This window comes from Martes martes (assembly GCF_963455335.1).
Source record: "Martes martes genome assembly, chromosome: 12".
In the NCBI taxonomy this organism is placed as follows: Eukaryota; Metazoa; Chordata; class Mammalia; order Carnivora; family Mustelidae; genus Martes; species Martes martes.
The window spans coordinates 78,477,458-78,490,718 of NC_137900.1; the positions used below are offsets into that span (position 1 = coordinate 78,477,458).

At 48.2% G+C, this 13,261-nt stretch overlaps 1 protein-coding gene across 1 annotated transcript in view; it reads left to right on the top strand.

The window, feature by feature from the left end:
- PAPPA (pappalysin 1) overlaps positions 1–13,261 on the top strand; it is a gene marked incomplete at both ends in the record, with an annotated part of 234,337 nt that overhangs the window by 18,109 nt on the left and 202,967 nt on the right. The window lies entirely within an intron of this gene.

Here is a 13,261-nt window from a genome sequence, read left to right on the forward strand (position 1 = left end):
GACCCTCTGAAATAGATACTATTCCAGTGCTAGGGTTCCAGTTGAGGGAACTGAGGTACAGGGAGGTTAAGTGACCTGCCCAAGGTCACACAGCAAGTAAAAATTGCAGAATCAGTTCTTAGATTCCATGTTCTCGCTGCTCCCCCACATACAATTCAGATCAAATCTGAATTTCTTAGCCCCACATTCAGCTTCTTCCCTAAACATTGTTGCTTACTGTAACTTCTGCTTGTTCCTAATATCTCCATTCCTCAAACTCGGCACTGTTGACGTCTTGGAACAGATAATTCTTTGTTGCAGGGTGTTTGGTACTGTAGGACACTTAGCCTTGACCCACTAGATGCGGTAGCGGCCTCCACCCCGCCCCCCCAGTTGTGATGATCAGAAATGTCTGCATAAGTATTACCAAACGTCCTCTGTGGGGCAAGATCTCTGCTGGTGAGAACCACTGACTTACATGGGTTTTTTTGATTAAAGAGAATGTGTTCCTAGAACACATATTGCCACCTCCACGCTTTTTCACATTTGGTTTTCCCCTTGACCTTTCAGTGTCCTTGGCCTCCTCCCCATCAGTCTTCTCTGTTCCAGAGTCTTTCGGTACCTCGGCATCTTTTATAGCCAGAAATGCTAGCCTTTCTGGGTTACAGATCAGTTTTGTTTTTATACTTTTTTGTTTAAAAAATGATCACCACCTCCAAACTTTCCATTTAAAAATCTCCTGAAGCTTGCACAGCAGTCTTGACTTAAAAACTCAATTCATTTCATGCGTTCAGTGATGTTTATTGGGTCAACCATGTGTCAGGTCCCAGGCTAAGCACTCAGAGTATGAAGTCAAGGAGATAGACTACCTGTATCTGGGGAACTTATGTGATGAGCTAATCTGAGCAGAAAGGAAAATTCAAGAAAACTCTGTGCCTTCTCCTAGAGAAGAAGGTGGGGAGACAAAACCCCGAAGGTTGATGGTATTTGATCAACACCAACGAGAGACCAAGCTCAAGGCTGAACTAGATCTTCCTGCACCTAGTGGAACAAAATTAAAATTCTGAGGTCCCAGGGAGATCTAACTACCATTTATCCTTCTAGAGCCTTAAAGAGGTCCCTTGGGTTGAATCATGAGGCACAATTTTCTGGTGGATATTAAAGCAGTAAGGGAAAAAAAAACAATAGAAAATTAGTATCTGAAAAATGTGTCAGCCTTCTCTCTTCAAAAGGTTGCTTACACTCCATGCTTTCTAATATAGGTCTTAAGTCTGAATAACTCCAGATTGCCCCATGAGCACTGGGCAGGGAGGCATGAGGTATGAGTCCTGGCTCTTTCCGCAATATGACCCTACTGATAGGAACACCATATTCCCAAGCTAATGACCCCCCCCCCAGCCCCACACATGGACTCTTTTTCAAAACCACCAGAGATGCCCTGTTGTCCGTGGGACGAACTTCAGGTCTCTCAGCATGCCCTTCACAGTCCTTGGCGCTGTAACCTCAGGCAGACCTTGAAATTTCATTTCCCCTGGCTACTCTGTGCACCTTCAGTTCCATCAAGAACAGAGGCCTTTCCCCATTTTCAGAGCCCCCCTCGGTGACAGCACAGCTCCCAGTCTTTGCTCACATTCCGTCTTCTCCTGGAAGGTCTTCGCCCGGCCTCTCCCACCCAGTTCCTTTTCCTCCTGCAAGGCCATTTCTGTGCTACTCATCCAGGAGTGGCCTTCTAGTCTCCTCCAAATCAAGTGTGCCTTCCATTGAGCCCTGTTTGCACATATTTCTATTAAAACTTACTCTGTTATACTTTATTTATGGAAAATGAAGAACTGCCCCTTGTCTTCACACAGTCCGTTTTCCCCTAGCTGGGAAGCCTAATTTAGAAGTTATGAACACAAACTCTCATGTCCAATCACCTAGGTTCCAATCTCACCTATGTTACTTGCCACCGAGTTACTCAGGCTTGGGCAAGTTGTCTGTGGTTCTCTGAGCCTCTGTTTGTTCATCTGTAAAATGGGAATAATAACTCTGCCTCCCTGCCTGGACTGTTGTGAAGGTTTCCTGAGCTAATCCACTCAGTTGACCGCAGTGCCTGGGACAGAGCAAGTGCTAATCCCAGATGGCACCGGCCATGCAGAATGGAGTGAGAGTCTGCCTGTCTGGCCGCGTCCCCTCCTTATCTGATTTTGCCATCGTGCACCCTGTCTGAAAGGCTCCCCTCTGGCTGTGTGGGCCAGGATGAGATGATGGCAGGCTCACTTGAGAGAGGAGCTTTTGTTTCCAGCCTTCAGCCCACACTGTCTGGGATGCGTTTTTACATAACTTGCTGTGGGTCTGCATCAGTTACGAAATGTCTATCACTTGGCTCACCCATGTGGGAACCTTCTCCATCCCTCTCAGCTCCTTAGGTTTGGCTACAGGTACTCAGCGACCCTCCCGGAGCTGTCTTGTAGATGAGGATCTAAGATCCAGATGTGGACCCACAGCTGGCTCTTCTACTAGGTGCAGCTGGCATGGTGCCTGAAAAGCGAGGTACTTTTAGGGGCCAGTAGAAATGGCTTAGTTTCCTTGACAATCACAAGAAAATAGTCAATATAACAATGTGAATAATGATGAATCCAGCCTCTTGATTGTATACATCTTTATGCCACTGTAATTGTAAAATATAATTCTATATATTTATGGAGGAAGGGAAAAGTACCCACGGCCAGGAAATTCATGATGTGACCCTGGATGAAAAAGCATTTGCCCAAGATCACTCATATGTTAGTGGCAAACCAGGGCGAAAGTTCATGGCTTGATCAATCCCAACTTAGAAATCTTATCCCTGCATTTTTAACAGACTCCCTAGAAATGAGTTCACCATAGTCTTCTCTTTTCCCCGATGAGAAAGTGGACCAGAGAGGGGGTGCAACTTGCCACAGGTCACACAGCTAAGTTATGCTCTCTTGATTCCTCATTATTACTTTGAGTATTTCACAAAGCCAAACCTAGTGACTATGAATGCAACCCTCCCATCATACAGATGGAGAAGTTGAGGTCCAAGAAGTAGAAGAGGCTTCTACCCAGTGTCACGAAGATGCCACTTCTGCCCCCAGTCAAAGCTCTCTTTTCAGCGCTCTAATGATGGTTTGAAACTTCAAAATCTACTCAAGTTGAGTATCCTTACAAGCCTTAGGCATATTTCTTTCTTTCATTCATTCATTTATTCATATCTATACTCCTACATTCAACAAATGTATACTGAGTGCTTATGTTTTGGGTATTCTACAGAAGGCTCTAGATGCAGAGTTGGGGAACAAACATGGACTCTCAACCCTCTCAGATGCTCACTCTCTCCATCTGTATGAATAGAATCGTAGTTTCTATTTTTCTTCTTTTAGCGAGTTCTGAGAAAAGTGAAATAATTAAAACTCTTTGTACTCTTTGGAACTTCAGGGAAAAATGACTGTATGAAGAAATAGCTGATTTTAAAAGAATATTTTCTTATATTTATTCATAGAAAAAATAAGGCATTGGTTAAGCAGTTGACTTTGGAGTTGGAGCTGGGTTCAAAAAATCTTATTTATGTGAGTACAAGTCAAAAGACCTTTGCCAAGTCAAGGAAGCTGAGTCTCATTTTCCTCATCCATAAAATGGGACCAAAAGAACTTATAGTCATAATAATTCAGTGAGATGATGCACATAACGTCCTTGTCCTTGAACATGACACATCATAAATGTTGGCTCTCTATTTCTCAGTAGGTTCATGTGGCTCCAAGTGGCATTAGAACAAAGCAGAGTAGTGATCCTAGGGATAACATAAGGAGGCAGGTATGATGATAATAGGTATTCCTGACTGCATATTATTAATTCCTACTATAGCCACATTGCATCAAGAGGAGGACTGGTACTAGCATTAAGGATTAGCGGTCTCTCAATGCCTGGGTTGAACTTGCTGCAGTAGATGTCCTATGAAGGTGTGTTGAATGAATCAGCGAATGGGCAAGTAGATGAACCAACCAGGACCAGGGGACATTAACATGGGGCATAGAAGAGCCAGGGATAATGCAGTCAAAAGCCTCAGACCTATTCCCAGCTGTCTTGGCCTAGAGGGCACAGAATAACTCTGTGGGTCCCTGGAGACCAGATCCTGGAGCAGTGGGTGGCAAGGAGAGGGAGTTGATTTGGGGTCACTGAAGGGGAGCATTGAGAAATGCCCGAAGGTACAGAGGCCTTCTTCACGTGGCACAGAGGTCTCTGGTTTTCAAATATGAATGCTCTCTTGTCAAGACGTTGGTTTGAATGGATGATATAATGACCTTTGAGGGAACCTCCAGCCCTGACGATGTCCGATTCCATGAATGATGAAGGGTGAGGGCCTGGGAGTGCTGTGAAGAACATGGTGGGCAGGATGGAATGGTCCTTGAGAAGTCGCTGTTCCTGAGGTTTGATGAGTAAGCAAGGAACAGCTTGTAGGTCCTCAAGTCGTTAAAATGACCCAAAGTGGGCTCTCTTCTCCAGGGTGGCTCCAGCATCACCACCTAAGTCTGCTAGGGTCTGGTTTGTGCTAGGGGAACGTTTCAGAGCAAGCAAACTGACAATCCAGGGACCTCTCTCTCTCTCTCTTCTCCTCCTCCACTTCCTCCTCCTTTTATCTCTTTGTCTTCTTCCTCTCCCACTTTCTTTTTTAAAATTTTTGTATGCTCCAATCTCATTGAGAACGTGTGAAAAAGAGAGCAAGGCACGTGCCTTTCTGTTTCAGAGAAGAGTGTCAGAAAGGATGGGGGGGGGGAAAAACCTGGTCCCAATTCTGAGGAAAAGGAACAGACATTCATATCAATAAAAAGTGTAGCCGGTGTGTGTCACATGCTATGCAAATGAGTGTTTGCATTCTCTCCCTAAATCCTCAAAATGGCACTGTGCGTTAAGTACTGTTATTATCAGTTTACAGTTGAGAAAATGATCAGGTAGGTGAAGGGATTTTGCCCAAGGCTACTGGCCAGCAAGCGGCACAGCTGGGATTCCCACAGATAAGACTTCACAGCACAGGTGCTTAAGGCCTGTTGTGATGCCCGTGCTCATGGGCCAAGTCCTGGTATGTTCATTATCTCATCAGTTCCCCCTAAAACTGGCAGAGGAAGATAGTATCACTGTCACCCCACTTAACAGATGGAAAGACTAATACTAGAAGAGGTGCCCTGACTTTCCCAAGGCACGTGGTTAGTGAATGGTAGAGCCCGCACTGATGCGGGTTTACTGCTCTGTGAGAGCTGTGAAAGCACTCCCCTTCCCATGTCCACAGAGCCTGCTTACGTAGGAGCAAAGGAGGCGGGCTGGAGAGTCAAGAACCCGAGGCAGACCTGGAGGCATACAGAGCAGTTTGCCATCCCAAACTCGCCATGAAGTCTGTGTATTAATAAAGCTTATGGGTTTCAGAAACCTGTAAGCATGCTCTTATCAATCTTGCCTTATCTCTGGATAGTTTATAAGGAAATATGCATTCATTTAACTCCTTTCTTTCTCCAATGAGTTCTATGCAGGGTATAGGATAAGACTTTTTAATCCCTGCAGTACACGTGGGAAAGCCGAGGCTCAGAGAATTGAACTCCCCAAGGTCACCCAGCTAGTAAAGAAGGCCAGCGGACCCACGTAGTCAGAGGGCTTTCCGGTAATGATTCATAGAAGGAAAAACGAGTGCAGGTAGAAAGCAGAGCCACCTGCCACTGCGGGCTCTCTTCCCACTTGTCCTGTGCCACGCTGCAAAGGCAGATCTGGTCCCACAGGCTCATGTGCGTGGCCGACACATGAGAGAATCCTGACCTTGTGAATCCCTCCAGAGGGTTACTCTTGGTTCTCTTGTCTCTTATATGAAGAGATGGGATGTCTAGAACTCAGTATAGTTTGGGATAAGCCTCCAGCCAGATACGATATATTTCAAACATCCTCCTTCTGAGCCTAAAATCAATCCTTTGAGCCGAGGTGGACCCGGAGGCACGAGGGTGCTGAGGAACATTCCCTCGGGTCCCACCTCGGTGATGTCCGGCTCTCCTCTGAATGCCTGGGGCCGCGGAGTCCTCCGGGGTCATTTTGGGGGTCCTCCCCCCGACCGAACCAAGTGCAGGGACCATGGGTATACTTAACCCAAATCTGTCTGTTTTAATCACTGTCCTCTGGACAGATAAAAGCTTTCCATAGGATTGCTCTGTCAAGCATTTCTCTGCGGCTTTGATACCAGCCATTAAATCATGGAAGGGAAAACAAAACAAAACAGAATAGAAGGGGGCCATCTCCAACCTTTGGCTTTTAACTTTTTTAGACTCCTGAAAAAAAAAAACCAGATTGCTGACCTGATTTTCCCCCTTTTGTACCCCGATCCTCTCACCTCTGCTTGTCTTCCTCTGGCAGATGTCCCACAGCGAGTAGACGTCCTTCAGTTGGGAGGTCCCGAGCCTGCCTTCCTTCCTCTTTACCTCTTCCTCCGTGACCATACCTCTCTCCACAGGAGCCAAGGCTGGGCTCTCTGAAGGCCCCAGGATCTCAGAGTCACCGGGAGTCTAAGAGAGGGGGTCCCCGTGGCTATCTGATGTAGCCCTCCTACTTCATAGGGTAGGGTGCGAGGATGCCCAGAGAGGGGGGCTGCTTTCCCTACAACCCACAGCAGAGCAGTGGCAGATGGGGTCATGAGAACCTTGACCCCAAGCTAAGAGTTGTTCCCACCAAAGGAAAGCATCCTGGAGGAGAGCTCTGGCTTTAGAGTTAATCTGGCTGTGATTCTGCTGCCGTCTCGCTGTGATCCTTGTGGGGAGATCACATAGCCTCTCTATACTTCAAAGGTCCTTCTCTGTCAAAGGACTGTCAGGAAAGCCCACTTCATGGGGTCATTATGAGCACCGAATGGGATCTCTGTGCCTGGCACAGGAACTGCTACATAGAGGATTTCAGCAAACATTCCTTATTGTTATCATTATTTAGCTGAAAATGCTGCTCTTTTACCAGCCAAAAGGACCCAGGTGGAGTGTCCATCTCTCCCCATGTCCACTCACCCAATGAGAGAAAACCAAGTAGTATAGACTTGATATACTTGCCATGCTGTGTTGACTGTCCTCCCTGACAGTGCCAAAAGTAAAGTGTCATCACACCTGAGTTTGTGTTGGCTTAAACCATGCCCTGAGAACATCGTGGGCGGGGGCGGGGGGGTGCATAAAAAAAACAAAACAAAACACATGCACAGCATGGAAACATAGCTGAGGTCCCACTCCTCTGTGGGGGAACTGAACTTGAAATCAGAAGTCCTTAATTCCAATCCCTCCAACCACTTAGTGCTGTGTGACCTGAGGCAGGTGACCTCACCTCTCTGAGTCTCAGCTTCCTCAGCTGTAAAGAGCACCTGTTACAGAAGGTGGCCGCAAGCATAAGACACCTTGGCACAGAAGCCGAGATCCATCTGCTCAGCAACCCGCAGGGCTCACGGATTTGCACATTCCAGCTGAGACACCGAAGCCCCCCTCCCCCGTGAGGCACGGTTCCTGCGCGTGGCGACCGCAACACCCGTCTGTGTGTCCTCCTGCTGCACCTCGCTTTGCTCCCTCTGAGAACTGAGCAAATTGAGGCAGTATGTCCTCACCAGAGGAGGACTCTGAACTGGGCACGAGGCAGGGGACAGTGTGATTTTAGAGAAATTTCGATGGGAGAGCTTAGAAGATGTGTGGAAGGGGGCTGTTCTAGACCGAAAGGGCTTGCCCTAACAGAGTGCCGTTGAACAGGCCCTTAAACAGCAGAAATTGATTTCCTCACAGCTTCGGAAGCTTGGCATCTGAGAACCAAGTGGCCACGGTGTGGATTTCTTTTGAGTCCTCTCTCCTTGGCTTGCAGACGGCCATTGTTGCCTCTGTGCGTGTCTGTGTCTCAGATCTCTCTTCTAACAAGGACACTGGCTCTGCTTGGTTAGGGCCCACCCGAAGGGCATCATTTGAGCTTGATCACCTCTGTATAGACCCTACCTCCAAAGAAGGTCACCTCCTAATGTACTAAGAGTTAGGACTTCAACATACAAATTTTGAGGGAACATGAATCAGCCCATAACAAACAGAAAGGAAGCTGGTATCCAGCTAAGAATGTGACAGCAGCCTTGGGAGTGGGGGGGGAGGGACAACATTTCTGTATAGACCCCACAGGTTGGAACAAACCTGGGTCAGAAACGAACAGGTGGGAAAGCTGGGCGTGGAGGTCCAGGTGCTAGAGGACAGGCTCCGGAAGGTTCTCTGGACTCTGGAAAGACAGCAAGTCCCCGGCACGTCTTGGGTCCCGGGGAAGTTGGGTGAGCCAAGTGGAACAGATTAACCCCTAGTAATAAAGAATCATGGATTCTTAGTCAGTTTTTTAGAACAGGCAGAAGGACATGAAAAGCAGCCTCCTGGCTTACAGTTCAACTCAACGTCCTTGTGTTGGCGCTGTGGGACTTACGGAAATATTTTTGGTGGGGACTGTGCCTTCAAATAGCCCACTTGGCTCTGGGGTGATGAAGCATGGGTGGGGGGGGGGGATCCTATAGACCGGGATTCCAAGCTTTGTTACCTTGGGTAAACCTATTCCCTCCCTGAGCTTCAGCTTCCTCTGAAGAATGGGCAAAGCTGAGGGTTCCGTCATGAAGGTTCAGTGGGAGAATTACTGTAGAACACACGGGACTTAGCGAGTTCTAAGTAAAGGGTACTATGCTCTTGTACAGAAGACACCACTAGGGAAGCGTCCCCACTTCTTTTCCTTCCTTGATTTTTAATTTGCCGTGACAAAGTCTCTAGAGCACCTTCAAGGTCCCAGGGTCTGCCCTGCATGCCGGGCACTTTGAAATGAACCAGACAGACACACAGGTGGGAAACACAGACATTGGATGAGTCATTACAGAAGGGGAGAGTTTCTCAGATAGGAAGGGACGTGATGGTTGGATGGAAGAATTGTCTGTTCCTGGAGTGCAATAGAGTGGTCGGACGGAGCCGCCCTGAGAGGGTGCCATGAAGGTGATCCCAAGAGGGTGAGCCCAGAGCCTAGTGGACTCCTGGTAACAGCCCTGGCCAGGGTTTCTGGACACTCTGTACAAGCCTTCTGCCTTTGCGCTAGCCTCTTTTACGTATGCTCTGTGTCTCCAGGGTGAGGTTCAGTGGGTAGATGAGAAGAAACAGAGAGCGTAAAAAGCATGCAGCAAGCTTCTTGGGGGCATCTGAGGCCCTTTTCAAAGCAAGCCTAGCTGTGGGAGGATGAGGGCCTGTTAGAAGGGCCAGAGGACCAGGGTTTGAGGGACCAGTGATTACCACGAGGCCCAGAGCAAGCCCTTTCCAGGTCTGGGGCCAGACCGGTCCATCTGTGCATGCCCGGCACACCTCACGGGCTCTGTACACTTTCGGTGTCTGTTTCCACGCGCTCAGGGCCTTGAGGCAGGCTTATGCTAATTAGATGTAGATTGTGTGCAGGATTGCCCTGTAGCTTTCATCCTGTCACATGGGGATGTGTCCCCTGGGATCAACTTCCAGCACCACACGATGGTGCAGACTGCAGACGGCCTCTCTCTCTTTCCTTCCCTACATCTCTGTCTTCCTGGACAACTATAGGGAGGGACAGGCTGGGCGTGGGGGTTCTCCCATGTCCTCCAGGGAACACCGTTCTGTGTCCTCTATGGAGATACGCAGAGCAGAGGGGACCTGAGCATGCGAGCATTAGTAATGACACAGGGCATCCAACATTCAAATCAACACCTGTGCTGAGTTCCTTCTGCTTACAAGGAACCATTCTAGCAGTGAACAAAAGAGCTCTTCAATTGTAGGGGTGGGGGGATCATTTAATCCCAGCCTCTCCTTTTTCCAAGAAGGGAAAGGCAGCCTGGCAGCAAGAAAGGGGTGGTGTGACTTGTTCCAAGCAAGGTCATCCAGATCTCTGGTTCCAGATCCCCGATTCTGAGCTGGTGGCACAGCCCTCTGAGTGTGACTCCTGTCAATTAGGTTATTTCCATACAGAAATAAGTCCCTGTCACCATTATCCCCGCCCCCCTCCCAGCCCTGCTGAAGTTCACTGATTTCCTTTTGCCACTTATGCTCCGGATAAATATTTCCTTCTGAACTTCTGAAGCCACTGCTTCAAGGTTCTCATTTCCCTTAACGCGTTTCCTCTTGGTTCCACTGAAAAGCCTCTCTTTGCCCTTCCCCTCTGCCTCCGGGGGCTAACCCAGCTCTTAGTCCTCGGCTCTGTGTGGCAGTCTGGCCTTTCTCACTGTGTCTCTCTTCTCTCTCAACTGCAAACAGAGGGGGCTTGAGCCGGGTCCCAAGCCCCAGGAAGGTTCTGAACTGAGAGCACCCTACAGATGTGTAAACATTTTACCATGCTCACCCAGCTAGCCGCCTTCCAAAGGCAACAGGAAAACCAGGGACGGGAGAGCCCCTGGCAAAATACAAAACCTGCAGGGAGAGAGAGTAAAAGAGAGAAAGAGAGAGGAAAAGGGGATCCTGTTTCAGATGTTAATTTTCTCATTAGAAGAATTTTCTCTTTAAGGGGGAGGGTTCGCCGGGGGAGCAAGAGAAGGGGAGCTCAGGGGTGGGAGGGGGAGACCACGCGTGTTGGCTCCAGGAACTTTGCTCTCATTGATCCCCATGGCAAGGAGCAACACATAGAGCTGGGGTAGCTCGTTCCAAATCTGGAGTCAGAGGTTCCGCTTTGGAAGGGCCCATGGGGAGGTAGCTTTTCACACGCAGTGTCCTGACAGCAGCTAAGCAGATGGGATTCGTGATTTCCAAGGAGGCTTTGCCAGCGGCTCTGGGGAGGACTCGTGCTTTCTTTGAGCCCTCATCCTACCAACTCTTGCTGCATTAGTCAAGGTGCCTTCAGGGTGCCTGCTCTCTTTGGCCTTTCTCTATTTTGTTTCTTGTCATTTCTTACTTGGCATCATTGACATCACTCCCAGACTCACCAGCATCTTAAAAATGAGCTCCCACTTGGACGACTACTGTATGCCAACGATGGCATATCTGCTGTGTCTCTTGAGTATGACAGCATGCTTGAAGGGAGATCTAGGCAAGAGAAGGAAGACCTGCAGAAGTGAAGGGAGGTTGCCCAGATGTTCGACTTAGTAACTCTTTCATCAGAATGACTCCTAGTCCAAAGATCCTACTCTTTCTGTGGTACCGAGAACACACCCTCTCTTCTGACTCTTACAAAGACCTAAGTTAGGGCCTTTGATTCTGTTTGTCCTTTTTCCTTCTCTGGCTCTATTTGGAATCCTTCCTGTGCTCCTTCGTGAGACACTTGCTGAGCACCTGCTGTAAACAAGGCATGGTACAAGGTCCTAGGCAGGGGACAGATGGTCCAGCCAGAGTTCTCCCTTTCAAGAACCCTTCCATCTAGGGGGACTCCAAAACCAGACAGCAAATGTCTAGTTGCCTTAAAGTAAAATGAGTTGAAAGGAAAGATGAGAATTCTTTACAGGGCTATCACGTAGAGCTTCTTGGAAGAGGTGGTTTCTGTTTTAGCTGTGGAGAAAACCTGGAAATGCAGAGAAGCAGACTTCGACCAAGCATGTGAGGGGGACCTCATTCAGTCCCCTCCTTCACCAGATAGAGAACCAAGACCCCAAAGAGGTACTTAGTGCTTCACCAAGGTTGCCCAGCCAGTGAGAGCAGGTTGACTTTGTGAGGCGACTCCAGCCATTGCCCGAGGGACTGTTGGGCAGGGAGTGGGAGGAGTATAGGTGGACTCAGATGCCAGGCCAAAATTGCCCTCTGCATCAGATGCCAACAGAGATTTACACAAGTTCTGAGGCCCTAGTACAAAGGAACAGAGACCCTGTGGGCCTCCTCCATTGATTTTGCTGGAAGCTCTCCATGCTCGTTGATGAACGCTAATGGCAGATGCACGCTCAAAGTTATGGTGACCGCAACAGGTCTCCAGCTCAGAGTAGGGACTGTCCTCCTAAATGAGCATCTTGTATTCATTCTCATCTCCTTCTCTCTCTCCTCCCACCTGGCCTCGTACATCATCCCACACTTAAAATACACTGTTAATTAGAAAGTCCTCTTCCCCATCCAACAGCCCGTCTGTGCCAAGGACACTGGGTGTATTCCAGAAAAGCTGAGGAATGAGGGTTGGTGATTATAAAGATAATTTGATCCAGAGAGAATCTGCTAAGTGACTTCCTGGGGTTCCCAGAGTAAGTCTAGAGACGTCAGCCATGGGACCTTCCTGAACACCCAATTTGTGCCCCCCCCAAGCAGTTGGGAGTGTTCTAGATCCCTGGTGGCTTTGGTGGGGGAGAAGGAAGCACCCACAGAGTTAGTGCACAGGGTGGTGAATGCCAGGGTCTGATGGATGGAGGAGCCACTGACCAGCCAGTTGACCTCTAACCCATCCACTTCTTTGCTTTCTTGAGAATCTCGTGTCTGTTAACATCATCGCCGTAAGGGTGTTATGTGGATTAAATGAATTCACACACAGACCTTTGTACAATACAGAGGCTTGGACGATTTTAAGTAATGAAGGAGTCCCCCACATCTTTAATGTTAAGAGGATGCCTTTCATTTCATTCTTTTGCAAACACTAACATTAGTGTCGGAGAAAAGCAAGCTGAGTTGGGTCTCAGAAACTTGTCATTGACTTTCTGTAACCTGACAAATGCCTTTCATTTTCTGGGTCTGAGATCCCTCACCTGTCAAGTGAAGAAGTTGGAAGCAGTGATCTTTAAAAATCTTTCCAGCTCAGACAGTAAGCATGTCTGCCTTTCTCTGGGGCTGGATTTCAGGGCTAGCCAGGACAGCCTCCTGTTAGAAGGTAGAAGCATTAGCTTTGTGGCCCTTGACTCTCGCTTCTCTGGGCCAACTTTGCTAACAGTTCACCACCACTGGCCATTTCATGACGGCCAGTGGTGATGTGCACCCAAGGTTTTGGCAACCATAATAGGGGTGCTCCTTCTCAATGAGCATCTTCTACTCATTATTAACCCCCACCCCATTCTCCTCTTGCCTCCTATATCATCCCACACTTAAAATGCCCTCTTGGTTGTTTTTTAATTTTTTTTTTTGAGATTGATTTATGTATTTGAGAGAGAGTAAGCATGTGCATGAGTTGGGAGAAGGGCAGAGACAGGATCCCAAGCAGACTCCCTGCTGAGCACAAAGCCTGACGCGGGGCTCAGTCTTACCACACGTAAGATCACGATCTGAGCCGAAATCACAAGTCGGATGTTTAACCAACTGAGCCACCCAAGCGCCCCTAAAATACCTTCTTTTTCAAGAAACATTTTCAAAATCTATTTATTTGATAGAGA